Raw genomic sequence first — 22,238 nt, 5'->3', positions numbered from 1 at the left:
TATTCATTCACTAAAAATTTTACATTGCAAGATTTCTTATTTACAAAAAGATTTCTTTAAGATCATTTTTTTTTTCTGTTGAAATGCCTTCATTGTGGTCTTCAGGTGGTGAAACATTAAACAGTAATTGTAAATAGCAGGTGACTTTGACAAAACACACAGAATGTTGATTAAGATGAACATGAATCCAGTAACACAAGAGTCCGCTGAATATAAAGATAAGCCCATAGACATGCTCCATTTTAGGAGTTTTAATCACTGGCGTCAAAATCAGAAACAAAGATATACCTATGGAACCAAATATAAATGGCAAAGGCACCTGAAATTTAAAAAAAAAAAAGATTAAGATTAGTGATGACATTGTCTAAAAGTTTCTATGAACAACATGAGAAAAATCTCTTTCTTTTGGAGCGTTTCCAAACACCAGAGAGAAAACTACAAATATATTTTCAAATATATTTAGAGGGAGAGTGTCAGTATTACATTATAAAAAGTAAATCAAAGGCAGACTGAATGGAAAAAAGTAAAACTATTTAATTTTATTCATTTTATGCTTATCAAGAATGCCTACTCTAGCCATCAGATATTGTCATTTATTTACTAAGATTAGTGCTTTACTTTCAAGCATAGAAAAAGAATACATTCAAGCATCATCATCATAGATAAAAATTAGCTGTGTCATCCTAGTATTAGTCACTGAAGCACTTCTACTTTTGGGAATATGGAAATCCAGTCATGTCATAACTGTAGTATTTGTTTATAGTGCTTCTTTAATGGGGCATCTGCCAGTCTTTCTTAGCGGAGCATCAAGTAATAGAAATAGCAGGAACGCTGGAATCAGAAAAGTCTGGTTAGAAATGCAACCTCTGTTATTTTAATTGCTCGTTCTTTTGAGAAGTATTCACTGAAATTCTAAGTGGCACGTGCTGTGCTTTGGGTTTTTGTTATTGTTGTTTAGTTGCTAAGTTGTGTCTGACTCTTTGCAACCTCATGGGGCTATAGCCCGCCGGGCCCCTCTGTCCATGGTATTTCCCAGGCAAGAATACTGGAGTGGGTTGCCATTTCCTTCTCCAGAGATATTTAAAACAGATAAAGAAGGTTCTTCTCCAGGAAGCTTAGTGCCAGTATGTAGCAGTGTAACTTTGGTCTACCTAATTAATCTGATCTTCAGACCCATTTGCAGAACAGAGCCAGCAGGTGGCTCCCCAAGTGCCCATCCCAAGGAGACCCCAAACACGGCAGAGTGAGATCCTCAGGGCCCCACGCCCCCCAGCCACCAAAGGAAGGACGTGGTGGGTCAGCAGGTGCTAAGGGACAAATATGTTCAGAGGTTTTCAATCAAATCTTCGTGAAATATGTCTGTTTTGTGTGGAGAAGGAAATGGCAACCCACTCCAGTATTCTCGCCTCAAATATCCCATGGACAGAGAAGGCTGACGGGCTACAGTCCATGAGGTCATAGAGTCAGACATGACTGAGTGACTAAACACACACACACACCATTTAAAGTCTGAGTTTCAAAAAAAAAAGGGTCCTCTGAGACCCATTTGCAAAATGAGTTTTTTCTGGTCTTCTGAAGTCTTTGTCAGAATTGCATACAGTGTGCTTCAGTATAATGTGCTCAACAAAATAACATATCTTAATTAACCTTATAAAAATAATTTATATACACTTCTTGCTCTTCTATGAGACTAATGAAAAGATTCATCTTTATTTTTCTGAACTGCCGAGTAAAGTAACTGAAACACAGCAGGTAGTCACTACATATTTGTTGAATAAATGGATGACTGAAATCCAAGATATTGTTCACTCTTTTCAACAAGAAGCATGGCCAAGAGGGATCCATTCTGGGGGGGAAGAAAGTCAAGATTGTCTAAACTAGCGTTTCTTAAAATATGATCAGTTGACCTCTCTGCATAAGAATCCCAAGATAATTGATAAATACACAGATTCCTAAGGCCCAGCTAAGATCTAGTAAATTAGAACCCCTGGGGTGAGTCTGGGAATTCAGATTTCAGTAAACATACTCAAGTGGCTTTATGGTCAGTGGCATGAAATAAGGGACTATCATTTTACTTTCCACACAATCTCTACAACCAGGAAGTATCTTAATTATATTGACCACTGGATTATATTTATAACACAATTAAAGAGTAAAACAAAGACTACTTGAGGACCTCCCTTGCAGTCCAGTGGTTAAGAATCCACTTTCCAATGCAGGGCACATGAGTTTTGTCACTGGTCAGGGAATTAAGATCCCTCATGCCAGGGGATCTAAGCTGGCACGTGGCAACTAGAGAAAGCCCAAGCACTGTAATGAAGACCCAGCACAGTCAAGGAACAAAACAAAACAAAATATTACAAAGACTGTTTGGTACATTTTAGGATTTACATTATAGCAAGGTATGGCTTATTTTCTACCAAGACAAAATAAATGAAAATAAGAAAGAGAAATGAGGGAGATAAATATGGGTAAAGAATGAATTTGGCTCACAAAATGCATGCCATGTAGCCTCATATAGATTTCTGGAAGCAGGCCACCGAAAGGCATAGGCTAAACCATTGTTTAGAAGAGGCCCAAGTATTCCTGATGCTAAAATCAGAGAAAATTTCCTCAGTGGATATTTTATAGAATACAGATTTCATCACTATCTTTTCAGTAAATATAACAAAATTTTGGTTTCTGAAATTAGCATGTGTGGTTTAAATCCCATCCCTGATCCTTTCCACTAGGGTAATTTACCTAGTCTCTGAGCTCCAGGATTCTCCTAAAGTTGAGTGGAGTAAAACTAAGAAAATCTATGCCAGCTGTTTGACCTGACCAGGTCACGCCCATGCCTCCTTCTAATACACTTCCCACACTATTGTCAGAATGGTCTTTTTTTCAAATGAGAGTTTGATTTTATTTCTTTTGTATATGATTGTTTGCATGCATGGTCAGTTGCTCAATCGTGTCCAGCTCTTTGTGACCAGCCAGGCTCCTCTGTCTGTGGAATTCTCCAGGCAAGAACACTGGAGTTGAGTGGCCATTTCTTACTCCAGGGGATCTCCCTGACCCAGGGATCGAACCCATGTCTGCTGCACTGGCAGGTGGACTCTTTACCACTGTGCCCCCTGGGAAGCATATGGCTGCTTAGATAGTTCATGGCTCATACAGGCAGACCCCTCTGAGGGGGGCAGACCCCTCTGATATCTGGCTCGTGCTCTGCTCACCAGGCGCTGCGTCTGGGCGTGGAGCTGTGTCTGCCTAGAAACAGGGGTGCTTTATTATTTTTTGCACAAAGACACTTTAGGAACCTACAGCAGCCCTGCCGACATCACCTAGAGGATGGTGGTTCCATTTTGTTAGTTAAGTTCAGGTTCAAAATTTTTAGAATCAACTAAACTGAGGTTTAGAGTACCATCTTGTTGGATAAAATGAAGACCCTTCAAGGACATACTCAAGAAGAGAATGCCATGTCATGGGTCGTAGGTCAACAAGAGTTGACATTGGGTCATGGACTGAGGGGATGCTTTTAAACAGGGCCAGGATTCTTCCCTCAAAAGTGTTATTGCCTAACTCCTGAAAGATGATGAAAAGGATAACATTTATCTTCCTCACAGAGAGTCAGTTCCGACATTATACTCTAGAAAAATCAAACCAAATGCACCCCATATGGCCAATTACACATTCAGTTCAGTTCAGTCGCTCAGTCGTGTCTGACTCTTTGCAACCCCATGGACTGTAGCACACCAGGCCTCCCTGTCCATCACCAACTTCCAGAGCTTACTCAAACTCATGTCCGTTGAGTTGGTGATGCCATCCAACCATCTCATCCTCTGTCATCCCCTTCTCCTCCCGCCTTCAGTCTTTCCCAGCATCAGGGTCTTTTCCAATGAGTCAGTTAATTACACATTAGTAAGCTGGGAAATGGAGGTCTGGTTCAGATGTTTCAAAGTTTGACTCATGATTGGTTAGAAGCACCCCATATAGAATAAAAAAGGCTTCCCTGGTCCCTCAGATGGTAAAGAATCTGCATGCACTGCTGGAGACCTGAGTTCAATTCCTGGGTTACGAAGATCCCCTGGAGAAGGAAATGGCAACCCACTCCAGTATTCTTGCCTGGGAAATCCCATGGACAGAGGAGCCTGGTAGGCTGCAGTCCAGGTAGTTGCAAAGAGTCAGACACGACTGAATGACTAACACTAACACTTAATATAGAATAAAAATTATATTCTTCAAAAGAGAATAGAAGTTTAATATTAAGATTTTAGACTTGATTTACCTTGTAAGGTCTAGGTAGATTGGGTTCCTGGTACCTTAGTTTAAGTAAACCTATCATATGTAGCCCTCTTAAAAACCATAAGGCTAATCCTGAATATCTTATTAAATGGATTAAATCTGAGGTTAGAATAACAATGGACGTTAAGATGATTATCTGGCTAACAGCCATGGTTGGACAGGAGTGGTTATTGAGCATAGAGAAGATCAAAGGCAGTTGTCCTTCTTGGCTTGCTGTGAAGATCATCCTGGATGCTGAAAGCACTGTACAGCACATGCTGCTAAATACGGAAGTTGAAATTCCAAAAGAAATGACCCATTGCATAGAAGGGATTATTTTGTCCGTCCAGGTGAGAGCAACAGCATCTACAAAAATTTTAGAAAAATTTCAAAATGGTCAGTCCCTTTGCTTGATTGAAATTATGGCAATAATTCTTCACTTCCTCCTGCATCAATACCATTTGTAGTAAATCTTGTAGCTTATTCTAAGAAAGGGAGTCTTTTTACTTATTCTTGAACACAGCTTGACCTTGTGGTCTGTTTTGGCCAGTAGAATGTGCTGGAAGGGGTAGTTTGCCCCTGCATTTCAAACTTTCTAAGACTAGCTTTTGCATAAGGTTTAGGAGGCACTTTTCAGTACTTTTCAGGGCTCAAAGTGTATTGAAGTGAAAGTAAAGTGAGTGTAAGTTGCTCAGTTGTGTCTGACTCTGTGACCCAGTTGATGGTAGCTGGCCAGCCTCCTCTGTCCATGGGATTCTCCAGGCAAGAATACTGGAGTGGGTTGCCATTCCCTTCTCCAGGGGATCTTCCCAACCCGGGGATTGAATCCAGGTCTCCTGCACTGCAGGCGGATTCTTTACTATCTGAGCCACCAGGGAAGCCCAAGTGTATTGAACTTTGAATCAATCTTATTAGTGGGACATCAGGCAGGAGATAGGCATCTCAATCAGGCTGAGTGGGGTGAGATGACATTGTGGGGGAGGCAGAGAGTATCTGTTCTGGAAACAGTAAGCTGTTTAGAAAGGCTGTTGTGTGGTGAGGGTCTGTGTGTGCACAAAGAGACAGAGATGAGGATGGAAAGTTAGGCTTCGGTCAGATCTTGGAGAACCTGCCATGTTCAGCTTAGGAGCTGATATTTGGTCTGAAGGAAGGTGATGATGGCGTGAGAGTGAGCTTAGGAGGAGACGTAAGAAAACAAGATGACAGAACACTTAAGCAGCGAGGTGACAGCATTATATTTGTGTTTTATAGAGCCCCACTCTTTGCGACCCCATGGACTGTAGCCCTCCAAGCTCCTCTCTCCATGGGATTCTCCGGGCAAGAATACTGGCGTGGGTAGCCATTCCCTTCTCCGGGGGATCTTCCCAACCCAGGATTGAACCCAGGTCTTATGCACTGCAAGCAGAGTCTTTACTGTCTGAGCCACGAGGGAAGCCCCTCATAGAATTATTTCTTGAGATTGAGTGGAGGTTGGATAGAAGAAGAAAGTTCGAGGTGAAGGTGTAAATTTGGAGGTTGTTGCTATGAATGAAGTGAGGAAAATAGGGGCCTGGACACTGGGGGTGGGAAAGAAGAGGAAAGAACACCTGAAGAGATGTGAGTGAGGTGGGTCTTCACAGAACTGGCAGCCTGGTTTGGAAGTGGGGTGAAAGGCAAACTATAGCTCTCTCCTTCAGTTTAATGGTTAAAAGAATGCTCCTTCAGCGTGTTACTGTGTTCCTGTGAGACCAAATTGTGGCAAATAGCACGTTTTTGTTTACTTTTAAAAATTTGTATTTCTCTTTTCCTTTTAGAATCAACACACCATTTTTATACTCGTCTAAGAGAAGGTGCAGAAATACATCTTTTGGTGTTTTTGAGCCATGTAGAGGTTTGTTTGTTTCTTTTTTAAATGAATTTCAAAGCTTCTGATTTTGGAGAAGGCTTTGAGTGTGGATGACAGCGCAGAGCTCCGGTTCAGAGGGGCGGCACATCAGACTGACCCTCTGTGGCCTCTGCCTTGAGAGCACACCCACTGCAGGGGATTCAGGTCACGGGTTGACACCGTTAGCCCCTCCACGGCCACACACACCACACGTGGTCATGCGCCCCTATGCCTGTCTGTATGGACAGCATTTTTGTAGTCTGTGTTTTCGTTGATGTGTTATTTGGCCTTTATCCAGAATATTTGAAGAGCTAGTCACTCTCGATAAATGATTTTTCTAGATAACTAAACTTCTTTCAGGAATAACTATTTTTTAAAAATTAAAATTTGGGGGAATTTTTCTAATATATTTCAAACACTACTCGGCCTTTTTAAAGTAAAATGAACATAATTTAACATTTTTTGGGGAAAAAGACCCAATGTTGTCATTAAAAATCATCAGTTAATTCTGTGGAAATATAATTATCTAGTATTAGAAAAATGATTTTTTTCTGATCATAAGTATAAGAAGCTAATTGTGGAAAATATGAACAGTATAAAAAAAGAAATAAAAATTTCTCATAATCTTACCATTCAGATGGCACCATTTACTATTAACTTTCTGTTATATTTCCATTTAGTCATGTCTATGTGTGTATGTTATAGAATTATATGTATTAATAAAATCTATCGCCTGATGTATATTAATATGTATTCATACGATTGCTTGCTTTGCTTTGATTTCCTTCGCTTATATTGAGCTACTTCAGTATGGTGATTGAGAGCGTAGGTTTTGGCGTTCACATGGATTTGAGGCTGGCTTTTTCAATTACAAGCTGTGCAGCTTTGAGCACCATACTTGGTAGAACTGGGAAGAATATATTTTTTGAAGGTCAGATCTTATAAACTGCTGTCTAGATTTACAAATGGCAACCCACTCCAGTACTCTTGCCTGGAAAATCCCGTGGATGGACGGAGGAGCCAGTTAGGCTACAGTCCATGGGGTCGCAAAGAGTCAGACACGACTGAGCGACTTGACTTTCTTCTTTCACTTTCACTAGCAATAACCTGGACAGGAAGCAATCTTTTATCATGAGAAGAGCATGACTGAAACCTACTTTTGAATCTTATTAAGTTTGTTCATTGCTTGACTCCCAGGCACTACAGTTTCCTCATCTGAAAACAGAAGATGATACTGCCTGTCCCAGATGACTATTTGAGGGCGGTTACCTGGGTGCGCCCCAGGGGGTGGAGCGTCTCCTGACAAAGCGGTTCTTCTTTGCCTTCTGCCTTGCTCACTCCTGTGTCTCTTGTCTCTCTCCTCTGTGTCCTACTCCTTCTCTTTTTCCACCTCCTTCTCCTCTTTCTCTTTCCAGTTCTCACTGTTCCACAGTCTTCTACCCTTTGATTTTGGTCTTTAGCATGTACTCATCTTTTATAGATTTTTAGATGATTATTTTTCCTTTCCTTATAAAAACCAAAGCAGGAACCCGTTACATTTGTACTCTTATGGGTATACTAAACAAAGTAGTAGTATATAGGAGTCCTTGTTTATTCAGAATCGACAGTAGTGACTATTTCCTCTTTGTCTAGATACATTCATACCTGCAGAGATGATTTCCTTGGGAGTCAAAACTGCCAGGTAGGATACATTAGCCAGTAAGTAAACCACAGCCACCATGGGAATGCCAGTAATCAGAGATTTGGGAATGTTCTTGCCAGGATTTTTTATCTCTCCTAAAAAACACAAATAAACTCATCAGAAAAGGACATATTATGAGACTCTTGAAGACTTTGTGATAAAATGTATGAAAAAGTATTATTCATACATCTGTTGTTTCCTCATCTGCTTGACTGTTTCTATGTTGGTCCTGTGCAAATTTTGCCTGAAAGCTTGGATTTTTCACCATCTTATACTAAAAATCCAATTATTCCAGTCATTTCATGATTATGGGTTTACAGTGATGGAAAAGACTATGTAGTACAAGCTACTGTGTACAAAATGATAAGCTATAAGGGTATGTTATACAGCACATGGAATGTAGCCAATATTTTATAACTCTAAATAGAGTATAACCTTTAAAACCCATGAACCATTCTGTCGTACACCTGAAACTTATACAGTATTGTAAAGTAACTATGCCTCAACACAAGAGAGAAAGAAATGAAACAGAGATGAGAGCAGAGTGGGGGAGAAAGTTTGTGTTAAACCAGACAGCCCGGAAATGACATCTGAGGGAAGACCTAAGGGAAGTGAGGGAGGGAGATATGGGAAGAGCTCAGTAGGGAGCCTTCTATGCAAAGGGAACAGTAGGTGCAGAAGGAAAACAACTCCCCTGCCCCTCCTCACCCCAGCAACTTTTTGTGAGCACTTTTATGTCTCTGCCTGTCACAGAGGCTTCCACAGTGTGGTATTGAATACCCGCCACAGTGCTAAGGACATATTGGGTTGTGTCTACATTTCAAACACAGAGGAAACTGCAGGGTCTCAGAGAAGGTAAGAGACTCGCCCAAGGTCACACAGCCACTAAGTGGTGAGGGAGGGATTTCAAACCATTTAGTCTGACACCAGACAGTAACCACTGCACCCTCCAGCCTGGGTATAGCTAGATCTTTTGGACCTTGGGGTGATGGGTTTCTTGGACAGAAGGTGCAGAGTTCATTTTGACACTTACTCCCAACCTCTTGGATAGAAGTCCTCAGTTGGGAAAATCTTTGAGCTCTGATACATAATAATGTTTTCAAACCAATAGCAGGGATGAGCTCAAATCACCTAACAATGTCAGTTTCTGTCAATTGCAGGGGCCTTATCTCAGGGGGAGAAGGCAATGGCACCCCACTCCAGTCCTCTTGCCTGGAAAATCCCATGGACGGAGGAGCCTGGTAGGCTACAGTCCATGGGGTCGCTAAGAGTCGGGCACGACTGAGCGACTTCACTTTCACTTTTCCCTTTCATGCACTGGAGAAGGAAATGGCAACCCACTCCAGTGTTCTTGCCTGGAGAATCCCGGGGACAGCAGAGCCTGGTGGGCTGCCGTCTATGGGATTGCACAGAGTCGGACACGACTGAAGTGACTTAGCTTAGTATCTCAGGGGAGGAGACACCGTATTAGCAGTGAATTCTGGAAATTGACATATTATCTCAAAATTCCTAGACATCATACTGTTTTTCTTAAAAAGGAAGTTCAGGGAAGTAGTTAAGAACATAAGCTCTGGAGCCAGAGGGTTCAGGGCTTGAACCTGGCTCTAACCCTCACTAGTTGTTGGACCTTGGGAAATAGGCTTTGCAGTTGGCAACAAAGATTGCCGGTTCACAGATCTGTACAAATAAAAAATGTACAGTTGTTAAAGACTGTTTAGTATGTAGCCTGTCTCTTCACCCCACCTGAGATATGTCATTTTCCCCCCCTTTTTTCAGAAGTAGTGGTTCTCTTGTCATCTCTTTCCCTCAAGCAAACGGACCTCTGAGGAAGTTCCTTTCCTTCCCTTACTCTCCCAAGCAAGCTTTTCTTTAGCTAGGCTTAAGTGTGAATGGAATTCATCTTATGGAATATGAATGAAGTAGTAAGAGGGAAACAATTCAGAGCCCATTAGGCAATCAAGAGATTGCTTGAATCTACTCAAGTGGTGAAGGAAATTTGTTGTAAGCCATGCAGAAGAGTCTGTTCACCCAAATTCTGATTGGGAAGAAGTCAGGAGATGATGATATGAAATCAGTGTTAGGTGAATTGTGAGTTCTCTGGGTCCCCTATTACCATAGCAATAATGTGACGGAACCAGTCTGTGCATATGCAACCTGAAGCCTGAAGTGCTCGGATGACATGTTCTGTCTGGAGTCTGGGCGGTATAAGTGACTGTGTGCGCTGGCATCTCCCCCCAGCAGCTTCAGTCACCGGAGAGTGACTCTGAGCCCCGGTGTGACTTTACAGCATGGTAGCCAGGTGCTCCCCTCTTCCAGCTTCGGGGAGCAACGGCCGCTGGCTCCCACAGCTGACCCCGTCTCCTGAGATTTGCCCTTGGTCCTTGGGTGGCTCGGCAGGGATGGGTAAGCTGCCTTGCTTAGAAAAACCTACAAGTTTACTTTCTCCCCTCAGAGGCAGCCCCCAGTCGTTGATTAACAGATAAAAGGTACAAAAGTCCATCCCTAAGGCTGCTACTTGGGAACGTTTTGTATTTTTCCTACTCTAACAGTACTGTCTAATTAAAATATACTGTGAACCATTTATGTATTTTAAAATTTCTATGGCTACATAAGAAAAAAACAGGTGAAATGGAATTAATAATATATATTTATCCCCAAACATCCAAAATATCATCATTGCAGTGTGTAGCATTTGTAAAAAATTAATGAGCTCTGGACAATGGACAATGTTTTATTCATTCAAGATTTTGATTTCTGGTGTGTATTTTACATCTGTGGAACACCTCGGTTTGACTGACTACATTTCAGATGTTCACTGGTTCCATATGGCTGGTGGCTACCAGGCTGGGCAGTGTGGCTCTGTAGGATCTATCTGAGGCTAGACTTCAGCTGAAACAACGTCTGCTCAGCAACTCTCCCTTCCCTGTCCTGCTTCCTTCACTCCTCACCGCTGTCTCTGGGAGGCAGGTCCTCAACAAAGTGCTGGCACAAGGATCTCCATCTCAGGCTTTTCTTCTCATTAACCCAATGTAAGATGGGAATGTTTCAAATTAAATACAACAGTGATCAGCCCCTGACACCATTTATTTTCTGCTAAATTATAAAAATTGTGTCAGTGTCTAATTTTTATGAGCATCTGGCAGGTTAGATAATCTGAAAAGAACAGCCTTGTTACTTAAATTTAAAAGGTAGATGAATTTTCAGATGTGTGATTTAAAGTTGCAAGTATAGGAGACATGAAGTTTATAAGCCATATTTAAGTGTTTAAGGAAATAAAATTCATCTTATATGAGGCAATGTTTTAGCATTACAGGATAGGAGATTAGAAAGGTTTTTCAAGTCATACATTTAAAATGCTTAAAAATTAAATACATTTTAACACACAATTGAAAGAGGTTATATTCTTTAGTGAAATTTAATATGTTCAATATATTAGTCAATCACTTAATAAAGAACGAGAAAAAGTGAATTTTATGTAAAATATTCAGTTTTATATGTGTATCATTATTTATAAGTTAATGGTTTATGAAAAGTTATGATTTTGAATTTACACTGTAAGAAAATTGACTAATAATTTTAACTCCAACTTTGGGAAGTTCTAAAACTCACATTAACATATAACATGAAATTTTTTTTTTCTTTAAGAAGGGAAGAGTAAAAGATAAGAAAACTTTAACCTGTGCCAGCTTAACAGTGCTTTCTTCTTCATCCTACCTTTTCCCCACCATAGTTCAGATAAACAGCATCCTTTATAAAGAGTCCTTTGGGAATGCTGTCTCTTGGTTCAGCCTGGCTGTTTTTAATGTGGAAAATTCCTTGTCCTCCCAAACAGACCTCAACTTTGCTCAGATCCTTAGGACCTGGGAGTGTTATCAAACTTTAAGTATGTCCAGGGAAGTAGTAGACTCTTTAGGTTGTGTTTCCTGCCATATTCCTGTCTTCAGTGTGAGCTGAGACCAGGGCCTCTGATTTCCAACCTTAGGAGAGGGGACGCCTATGGAGGAGGATCTGCCTGCTTACACTTCCTGATTGGTCTCCCACGAAGGGAGGGAAGATTAGGCCTAATGAGCCTTTTTTTTCTTCCATGTGTGTACAACTTCAGTTTCTGGAGGACTAAAGTGGATTCTTGAGGGTGAATGAAGTCTGTCATAGATTTCCATCTTGCAGCAACTTAAACAAGAGAATGGGTGCTTCAGGCTCTCCAGTCCTCAAGAAGTCCCTCTTTCCCCCTGAAAGTGACATACAGCACCCCACCCCCCACATCCACAGTTTCATGATCCATGGTTTCATTTACATGCAGTTAACCATGATCTGAAAATATTAAATGGAACATTCCAGAAATAAACAATTCATAAATTTTAAATCACATGCCATTCTGAGTATCATGGTGAAATCGCATGTCATCCTGCTTGTCCTTCTCAGGATGAGAATCACCCCTTTTTCTAGGATCCATGCTGTATATGTATCGAACCGATCCCTTAGTATAGGAAAATGCATAGTATATATAGGATTCAGTAATATCCATGGTTTCAGGCAGCCACTGGTGGTCTTGGAACAAATCCATTGTGGATAAGGGGGAACTACTGTATATTGCAACATGCTCAATGTCAGGAGGAGGGTTTCCAAGTATTTATGTGTATTCTGTCTCTGAAAAGTTCCTCTAATAGTCAGCCAATCAGGGTGTTGCTCTGGCCAAAAGTGAATTTGTTTTGGGCAACCTTGTGTGCAGCACTGGAGAACCAGACTTTTCAAGTCTGCTTTCAGAGCTTTGGAAAAGGAGTGGATGCAAATCTAAGCTAGTGGAGTCATTTATTACTGCAGCTTTCTTTAAGGATCAACCAAAACTGCAGCTATCTATTTCTCCTCCTAAATTCCCTTCACTAACAATGGAAATGCTGGGCAGGTTATGAAATCTGAGGCTCTCTTAAATTGCTCCCAATATTAATGTGTTTTATGTGATCCTGATTTTCTAAACAGCATACCCTGGTTCCTTGCAAGGATTGTTCCTTGCAAAAGTCACACAAGTCATGTTACAGAAGCAGAGACCTTTTGTCCTTTTGTAGTTGCACGGATAGAACTCAAATCCAACAATTCTCTACATCACTAGAGACTTCTCTGAATATTGTCAGACCTGCTACTGAGATGGCTGCACTGATGGCTTTGAGACCTAATGAAAGTGAAAGTGAAATTCACTCAGTCGTGTCTGACTCTGCAACCCCATGGACTATACAGTCCATGGAATTCTCCAGGGCAGAATACTGGAGTGGGTAGCCTTTCCCTTCTCCAGGGGATCTTTTCAACCCAGGGATCGAACCCAGGTCTCCTGCATTGCAGGCGGATTCTTTACCAGCTGAGCCACTGCTGCTGCTGCTAAGTCGCTTCAGTCATGTCCAACTCTGTGTGACCCCATGGACAGCAGCCCACCAGGCTCCTCTGCCCACGGAATTCTCTAGGCAAGAGTACTGGAGTAGGTTGCCATTTCCTTCTCCAAGCTGAGCCACAAGGAGACGTAATAAAATTCCTTATTTCAGAATTAAACATAAGGATGTCTAGTGGTGCTTGGGATTCAGTGTTATTCCTTCAGGAGACCCTGGCGTAAGACTCTAGATGCAAGCTGTCTATTCTGTTTATACTTGGTCAGGAATACGACAGCTCAGAAACTCTGCGAAGCAAACCCGAGGGAGCTAGTCTTTCTAGCCAGGATCAGCCTGTTTTGACACAGAAGAAGCCAGATCTCTAAATCTGGTAAGTTAATGAAGTGCTGGTTCTTCTAGCCAGCCCCATTCAGTTAGCCCCAAGTTCTGACCCTGTTACTGCACTCCTGGCATTCAACCTTCTGCTCTGAGAGTCAGACCTGACTGAGTGCCTGAGCGCGCACTGCTTGTCTGCAGATCTGGAAAATCTCGCTGGACCTTTCCAACACAGCCACATTCACCTGAAGTTGCTCACATTTCCCTGACCAGCTCCAGTTATGAGATTCTTGTCCTTAATTCAAGGTTTCACTTGTTTGGTGACAAATCCACCCAGGGAGCAGGAGGAGAAAGAGCTGAGTGCTGCAAACAGAACTGAGTCTCCAGCTGCACGGTGCTGTGTCTGTAGGTAATGATCACTATCAGGAACACCTCTGCTTGCTCCTGTGCGATGCTTTGCTTTAGAAGGGGTGCTCCAACATCTGGGTATTTAATTTTGCAGAACCGACCCCCCCCGCCCCACTGACCAGGTGACCTCTGGAGGATGCAGTTGCACAAGCAGTGACCTGTGAAACTCTGCCTCCATGTATATCCAGGGTTTCCACTTTGCACTCATGTACCTTTTAACAGCTAAGCTAGCAGCGAGGTGATTATGTTATAATTTGTGTAGATAAATTCAGGTCTCATCATTATTTGAAAAGCCTTGATACTCAAAAATCCATTAATTTTATAGTGCGACATTTCAACATTACATTTGCCAATTAAAAAAAGAAAATGTTAAAGTACTTAAGGATCATATCAACTACTAAATTTTAGTAATCTACATGAGTGAACAAAGCATCTCATTGACCAACATAAAAAACATAAAAAATAAAAGTTTCAGTAATTCAAAGATTGAGAATTTGTATACAGATTTTGTTTGGAATTTTATAGAACTTTGGTATTTAATATACCCTTAATGTTTTATATTCATATAATTTTATAACCAAAGAGTAATATAAAGAATTATTTTCTGTTTAGTTCTTTTGTTTACTCTAGAGAGCTGTGCAAGTATTACCAAAATCTTTTGGTGCCATGACGTCAGAGGGAACAGTGCTGCCTTGCAGAAACAACAGTGCACATAAACAGGGAAGCACTGATATTACACCAGTCCTCATAACTGAAAAATGGGAAACATTTCAAGTATCCACTGTTGTGAAAGTGCAGCAAAGCCATTCTTAGGAATATTATGCAGCAGTTAACAGAGAATGTGCTGGGTGACTAAGAACTACTATGGAAAGTTCTCTAAGACATACTGTGGAATCAAAATTAGGATGCAGCATCTTACCAGTGCAGTAGGGGATGTATAAAATCTGATGGTTTCATTTTTTAAGTTAACATTATATTAACATATTTCTAATATAATTGATATTTAACTCAAAATGTCTTGAAAAATTGCTAGAATAAATTACAGTAGAATCTGAGAGTGATCTTTTTTTCGGCAAACTTTTCCCAAGTTTGTTTAAAGGAGATGACCAGAAAAGCACTAAATTCTAAGTATTTTATGTAGATAATTATCTACCAAGGCTTAATGATGATTAAACTGTGCTGCTTGCATGTAGTACAGAGAAGATTCAATTCAGTTTCTCCCAAAGAAACAAATTGGATATTGTCTTTCTCCAGAGGGTTGTAGACAAAACTTTATGCCTACAGCAGAAGTATGTCAGCAAGAGATTTACCTGCCATGCTGTTCAGGATTGACGTGCCAGAATATGCAAACAATCCTTGAAGGAAGGCTTCTGCAATCTGCGAGATGTCAGGAAGCTCAGCGTCCAAAGCGTTCTCGAACCTGGCCACATTCTCCTTTTTCCCCTTCCCTAACAGCACAATCCCAGTGAGGCAAATGAAGCAGAGGACAGTCATCTTCGCCAAAGTACTGACAGTCTGAAGCCAAGTCACAGTCTGCACCCCTCGAGCATTTAGAAGTCCCAAAGACCACAGAATGGCCAATGCTAGACACCTCTTTGGTAGCTCTGGAGCTGGGCACCCGGCGTAGAAAGGCTGAATTGTATAGGTAGACAATAACAAGCTTTCAGTAGCTAGTCTTAAGGGATGAGTGAATAGTTTGATCCAAAGGCTGAGGAAAGCAATGGAGGATCCAAGAGATCTTTTGAGGAAATAATACTGTGCTCCACTTCTAGGGAAGGTCGTCCCCACCTCTGCATGGCTGAGAGCGGAGATCAAAGTCAGCACAGCGCAAGCCGCCCAGATACTCAGGGAGACAGCCACATTGAGTGAGGAATATTTTAATACTCCTTTAGGAGACACAAAGATTCCTGCCCCTATTGTGGCGCTTAAGATTAAAATGTTTCCTCGGAAGAATCCTATTGCCCTCAGGAGTTGCATGCTTTTGCCTTTTCCCTGTTTGTTTTCTTAATCCTGAAAAATAATTTTGAAATCTCATGTGGATTGCTAACTCTTATACATTCCTCTCACGATTCTTCTACACCATGTTTTCGTGATTTAGCCGTTGTCCTTACATAAGCATTTTATCACTGCACTTAACTTGATTTTAAAAATGATTAACTTGTGAAGAGTTCTAAAATTTTGTGACCTCTCTGAAGGCCCAAGTTAAAATGTTCCACACGTTAATTATTTAAAATTCAGTTATGCCTGTTGATGATTGCGCAATACTCTGAATGTGATTACTGCCACTGAATTGTACACTTCAGAGTGGCACATGTTGTGTTCTATGCATTTTGCCACAAGTTTTAAAGAGTCATAATATACAAAAACCCATACAGTTGTATACTCTAAATGGGTGAGTCATCTGGCATATGAATTATATCTCCACCACATGCACCCTTGAGGGAAGTTTTGCCCTGAATTGAACTTATTGCAATTGGAGATAAATGAGGTTTCTATCTACTGATTCCTGATGCAAGGATGTTCCTAAGCATGCAATAACTGGCTGTCTGGATTATCTATTGTATAACTTGTAGTTTTGGAATTAGAGCTTCACATTAGAAAAGGAACTGAAGATGACCACTCCAAGTACATAGAACTAGCAAGTATTTAAGCTTAGGGACAAGAATGTTGGCACTGGAGGTTTGAAGTGATTGGACTCTTGATATATTTTTAAATTAGATGTGGGGGTGTGAGAGATTGACAGGAATAAGATTCACCAAGGTATGTGGGCCTTGCAACTGCAAAAATGAAGATGACTTTACAGTTTGCTATTTACATTTATGTAAATAGAATATAACTATAAACGTAATTACAGATATTGCATTTACATTTTATGTCTATAGAATGTGTAGTTTTCTATTTATATTTATGTAAATAGAATGTAATTGCAAATGTAATTTCAAGTATAATTACAAATATTACATTTACTTCTATATCTATAGAATGTATCTATCTGCCTTTTGATAAACTTCTTTTCATTATTAAATTCAGTGTGGCAGGAGCATTTTTTCGTCTTTAATATACATTTGAGTTTATCTATGATAATCATGCTTCCCTGGTGGCTCAGCGGTAAAGAATCATCCTGCAGTGCAGGAGACGTGAATTCTATTCCTGGATCGGGAAGATCCCCTGGAGAAGGAAAAGGCAACTCACTCCAGTATGCTTGCCTGGGAAATCCCGTGGACAGAGGAGGCTTGTGGGCTGCAGTCCATGGGGTCGCAAAAGAGTCAGACACGACTTAGTGACTAAACAACAAAGGTATGATGGTAGGAGTAGAATTGCTGGCTCACAGGGTTCTGCTGATTTATTAGGTGATTTTCCAAATTTCATATCTCTGTCAGCACTTAGTATTGTCAGTCAAAGTTTTTGCTGATTTGATGGATGTGAAATTATATCCCAGGAGTATATTAGGCTTGTGCCCATATTATACATGTTTATTTGGCTTCCTATATTTCCATCTTTTATCTCTTCATATTTCTGTCTAGGTATTTTATTTTGATGTATCTTCTGGTTCACCAGTTACATATTGTCAAATGCTGAATGTCAGGCTCAACACTCCAGCTTTCTTTTTTTCTTTAGGATTTTGACTCCTTAAACCCCTACTGTTTTGATATGCTTCTTGTTTTCAAGCATACACTTAAATATTTTGTACATCTTTTAAAAATTGTTTTTGTTGGGAAGGTTGTTTTTGATACAAGCTAGTCCACTCAATTGGAAACAGAACCCTCTACTTTCAATGCCGATATGTTAGGGTGGAACTCCTGTTATCATTCTAACTTGTTTAAAGCCTCAGTAGATTTCATTATCACTCAATTGATCAAAATTATATTTAAATAACTTTGATGCTTTCTTTCATCCCCTACATCCAATCCATTACCAAGTCTTCTTGGTTCTATTTTGAAATCAAAGCTTTGTTTGATCATGTCTCTGATTGTACTACAAATATCTTGATCTTACCCACTTTTAGTTTCCTCTTAGGTAATGGTGAAAATCTCTGAACTCATCTTTCTGCTTTAGCTCCTTTCTTTTCCAATTCATTCTACATAGACAAAGAATACTCTAAAAATGAATCTTAATGTCCTTTCATATTTTGATTGAATTTAGAATTAGGTACATTGTGTTTATTTTTGCTTGTAAATTCTGTCTTTTAAACATTTTCATATTATTTGATGCTGATGTGTAATTCATAATTGACCTTAGGTGCAGATTAATCACTTAATAATACTTTTCTTATTAATTCTAAAATATTGATGATCATTTAATCTATATGTTTGTGTATTTTTTCCTTTATCTTTTTTCTTTTACTTTCTATTTTTTAAAATTCTTTGATGTCCAAGGCATATCTTACAGAGATAAGATATAAGAATGATCACAACAGTGGTGTTTCTCTTTTTCAAAAGTTTAAAGGCATGTACGTGTCCATCAAAAAGGAGAAGGAAAATATAAATCATACTACATTTACAAAATGCGGTATCACAAAGCTCTCAGTGTGAATGAACTAAGATAACAGTGTTAATGTGTATATATTTAAAAACACAAAATTGAACAAAAGAGCAAGTTTCACTATATATATATGTGACTATATAGTGTTACTATTAAAAAAAGAATGTCATCTATTATTTGTGAATATATACACGTATAATAAAAATATAATGATATTCAAGATAGGGGAGACTTCTGAGAGTAGGTGGGGGAATGGGAAAGGAGAGTTGCATAGGGCTCTTCAAAATATTAGTCGTGCTTCATTTCTTAGGGTGAGTGTTTATTATTCTTTATGTTAAAACATGCTCCATTGGTAGGACTGTTGCTGAAGCTGAAGCTTTAATATTTTGGCCAGAGCTGATGCAAAGAGCTGATTCATTGGAAAAGACACTGATGCTGGTGGGAAAGATTGAAAGCAAAAGGAGAAGTGGGGGCAGAAGACGAGGTGGTTAGAGAGCACGAGAGTTTGAGCAAAGTCTGGGGGACACTGAAGGACGGAACCACGGCGTGCTGCGGTCCACGGGCTCGCAAAGTGTCTGACGCAACTCAGCGACTGAACAACAACAACAACTATTACTTTCTTTGTCAGATCATATCCCCTGCTTACAACTCTCCTGTGGTTTCCTATCGCCCTTAGAATAAAATATCAACATAGCGTGGTCTGGGAGGCTCTACAAAATTAGTTTCCTGACTATTCTTTCCAATCTCCTCCTATTCCCCTTCTCTTCTTATTCAGAACACATTAGTCATGCTATCCTTCAAATTCTTCACGTTTCTAGCTTTACTGCCTTAAGAAAGTTACTTCTTTGCTCATTTGTAAAGTGTGGATAATAAAAATACCTATTTCATTGGGTTACTTCAGTGTGGATTAAATGTGTTAGAACATAAGCTGTTGGAATGGTAGCTGGCATATAGTAAGCAGTCAGTAAATATTAACAATTATCATTGCTGTTATAAACATCACTGATGACATAATTTGACCATGAAAAACCTCTCACTGGAAGTGGCATTTAAACTGAGAAGTTAAAGTGCAGAGCTTGGGAGGGAGGAGAATTTCAGGCAGAAGGAAGAGATATGCAAAACTTTGTAGGTGAAAAACAATGTACTCAGGAGCTGAAAGATAGGTATTGTGTTGGGAGTGTAGTGAGTGAAGGAGGAAATGATCAAGGAATGATCAACGAAGGTCTTTTAATTTATACCTTACAAAGTTGTATAATAATGGGTATTGTGTTTGTACTATAACCAGTTAGGTGCTCCTGAGGTTATGCAGTAGTGGCTTTGTATTTTACTATGTGTGTGCACTCAGTCGTGTCTGACTGTGCAAGTCCATGAACCGTAGCCTGCCAAGCTCCTCTGTCCATGGGGTTCTCCAGGCAAGAATACTGGAGTATGTTGCCATGTCCTCCTCCAGGGGATCTTCCCGACCCAGGGATGGCACCTATGCTCCACGTGTCTCCTGTATTGACAGGCAGATCCTTTACCGCTGCGTCACTTTGGGAGCCCTAGTAACGGGCATTGCGCTTGTGCCTGCTCAGTCGTGTCTGACTCTTTGTGACCCTATGGACCATAGCCCACCAGTATCCTCTGTCCATGGGATGCTCCAGGCAAGAATACTGGAGTGCGGTGCTGTTTCCTCCTCCAGGAGATCTTCCCTACCCAAGGATCGAACCCAAATCTCTTGCATCTCCCGCACTGCAGGTGGATTCTTTATCTGCTGAGCCACTGGGAAAAGCCAGTAGTAAACATGGGAAGGCATGAATTATAGGTGCCCAGGAAGTATCTCTGAACTCAGTTAACAGAAGGACTTAGTTTACTTCCTCCTAGCTGGTGAATTGAAGATACTAGTGAAGTTACAGAATCAACATACTACTAATCTCCAAAAGTCAAACATTTGTATTTTTCCTTATTCTGTGGATTCTCCAAAAAGAAAGTAAGGCATACATTAATACTTTATGCCTGCCTATGCTAAGAAGTTTCCAGGAATTATTTCATTTGATCTTTACTCAAATTGATCTTATGGTTGTCCTCATTTTATTTACTTGTTTATTTTTTTGCCACACTGTGTAGCTTATGGGATCTTAGTTCTCTAGTCAAGGACTGAACCCATGCCCCCTGCAGTGGAAGAGTGGAGTCCTAACCACTGGACGACCAGGAAGTTCTCTGTCCTCATCTTAGAGAAGAGCAAATAGGCTCAGAGAACTTCCGTAACTTGTCAAATATCCATATGCCACATTAAAATGAAGATTTGAAATTAGATCGTTTGATTCTAAATTTCATGCTCTAAACCACTGTTCTATACTGCATTCCCATAGTGGCTAAATATCTTTTCCCTGTAAGTGACAAGATGAAAAGTTAATACGCATCATTTGACTTGCTCTTTTTCAGATTTTAAAATTCTTTGTCTACAAATGAACTTAGGCATAACGATTTCCATTCTGTTCAAGCCATTAGGCTACTTTATTTTCTTCTTACATGTTAGAAATATGGGTTAAGTGGTCATAGACATCTCAGCTAAACCCAGATGGATAATTTTTAAATGATCTCTTCTCTACGTAAAACATTTTTTCTCTTGATCTTTATTCAGTACCTCAGACAAATTAACCTGCTAACTGTTCATGGCTATAAAGTCCTTACCAAGTTTTACATAGATTATTTAGATGCCTTGTTTCATCTTGAAAGTCTCTGGTTAATAATCATCACGGTAATTACACAGCATAATAATTTTAGGTGACTGAATGCTAAACGTGGCAGTAGTACCAATTCTTTCATTCGTCTGTGCCTTGATTGTTGATTGGAGGTAGGGACTGACTTTAAATTTCTGCTGAACAAATTTTGTATTTGCTTCAAGGCGGGTGGTTGTGAAGGGACTATTAGAACCCTCGGAGGCTTTGTACTCATTTATATGGGCCCTACTTCCACTTCTCTTTCCATAAATGTATATATATTCAGAGTATTGAGGGTCTTTGTCTGGAGTAGAATCCTGGTACCATGTCAGGTACAAGGGGACTATGCATAGGATGGCATGAGTCTGGGAATTCGTATGTACCCACAGTACTGTGTCTCTAAACTTCTTTGACCCTGCCCTGTAGCTTGTGTTATTAGTGATTTTGACTTCTACACCTTGAAGTGAATAAATGTGGATCCATTTTCCTGGTAAAATGGCCTTTCAGAAGCACCTTCATGGCCAACTCTGATAATACCGGGTTTGGAAAACATTTCCCTTAGAGTCAAGGGCAGGACACTTGACAAGTAAGGCTGTCAAGTGATATGGTAGTTTTAGAAATTTAGAACTGAAACTCTGGAACAGTAAGTCGTCCATGCAAGACAAACTTGGGAATTATGAGGCTGCTTATGGTGTGTGGAGCATCCAGAGGAGCTCATTACTGCTGGGTTCCTGCACTGGAAAATGGTTTGTTTTCAAATCAATCTACAATGAGGTATTCTCTCATACCTGTCAGAATGGCTATCATCAAAAAGACAAGAAATAACAAGTTTATTAAGGATAGACTCCTTAGTGACTATTTCCTCTAGAAATAGTTACCTAGAAATTCTGGAAAGGCCATAATGAATTCCTCTTCTGTGCTGTGAGACTGCAAATGTTACCTATAAATGAGCTATTCATGTCATGATCACTATTTTGTCTTTGTTTTCATGCCTTGCCTGCGGCTGGGGATTTTCACTTGTCCTAATTGAGGATGACTTTGGATACTACTCCATGGAAAGGATGAGCTGGCTCTTTGTGGGTGGGATGAAAGGCTTTGATCAGAAACATTTCACAAACCTAGGAAGTGCCTCTTTAAAGGCAGTTTAAAGG

General features: G+C 40.2%; 1 long non-coding RNA gene across 6 annotated transcripts in view; it reads left to right on the top strand.

The window, feature by feature from the left end:
* Positions 1-16,928, top strand: part of LOC145508966 (uncharacterized) — a 28,928-nt gene extending 12,000 nt beyond the window's left edge. The window contains exons 3-5 of one of the 6 annotated variants that reach the window (XR_014055743.1): positions 6,054-6,130; positions 7,757-7,805; positions 13,802-14,371. This is a non-coding gene — a long non-coding RNA (uncharacterized LOC145508966). Of the gene's footprint in view, positions 1-6,053; positions 6,878-7,756; positions 7,806-13,446; positions 13,551-13,801; positions 14,372-15,675 lie in introns of those variants that run through there. The other 5 variants (XR_014055738.1, XR_014055740.1, XR_014055739.1 and 2 more) reach the window with 5 other exon arrangements.
* The last annotated feature ends 5,310 nt before the right edge of the window (positions 16,929-22,238 follow it).

This window comes from Giraffa tippelskirchi, chromosome 6, assembly GCF_054371585.1.
Source record: "Giraffa tippelskirchi isolate mGirTip1 chromosome 6, T2T-mGirTip1v1.2.pri, whole genome shotgun sequence".
Taxonomy (NCBI): Eukaryota; Metazoa; Chordata; class Mammalia; order Artiodactyla; family Giraffidae; genus Giraffa; species Giraffa tippelskirchi.
Note: the sequence above shows the minus strand (reverse complement) of the source record. Positions and strands in the feature narration are given on the sequence as shown.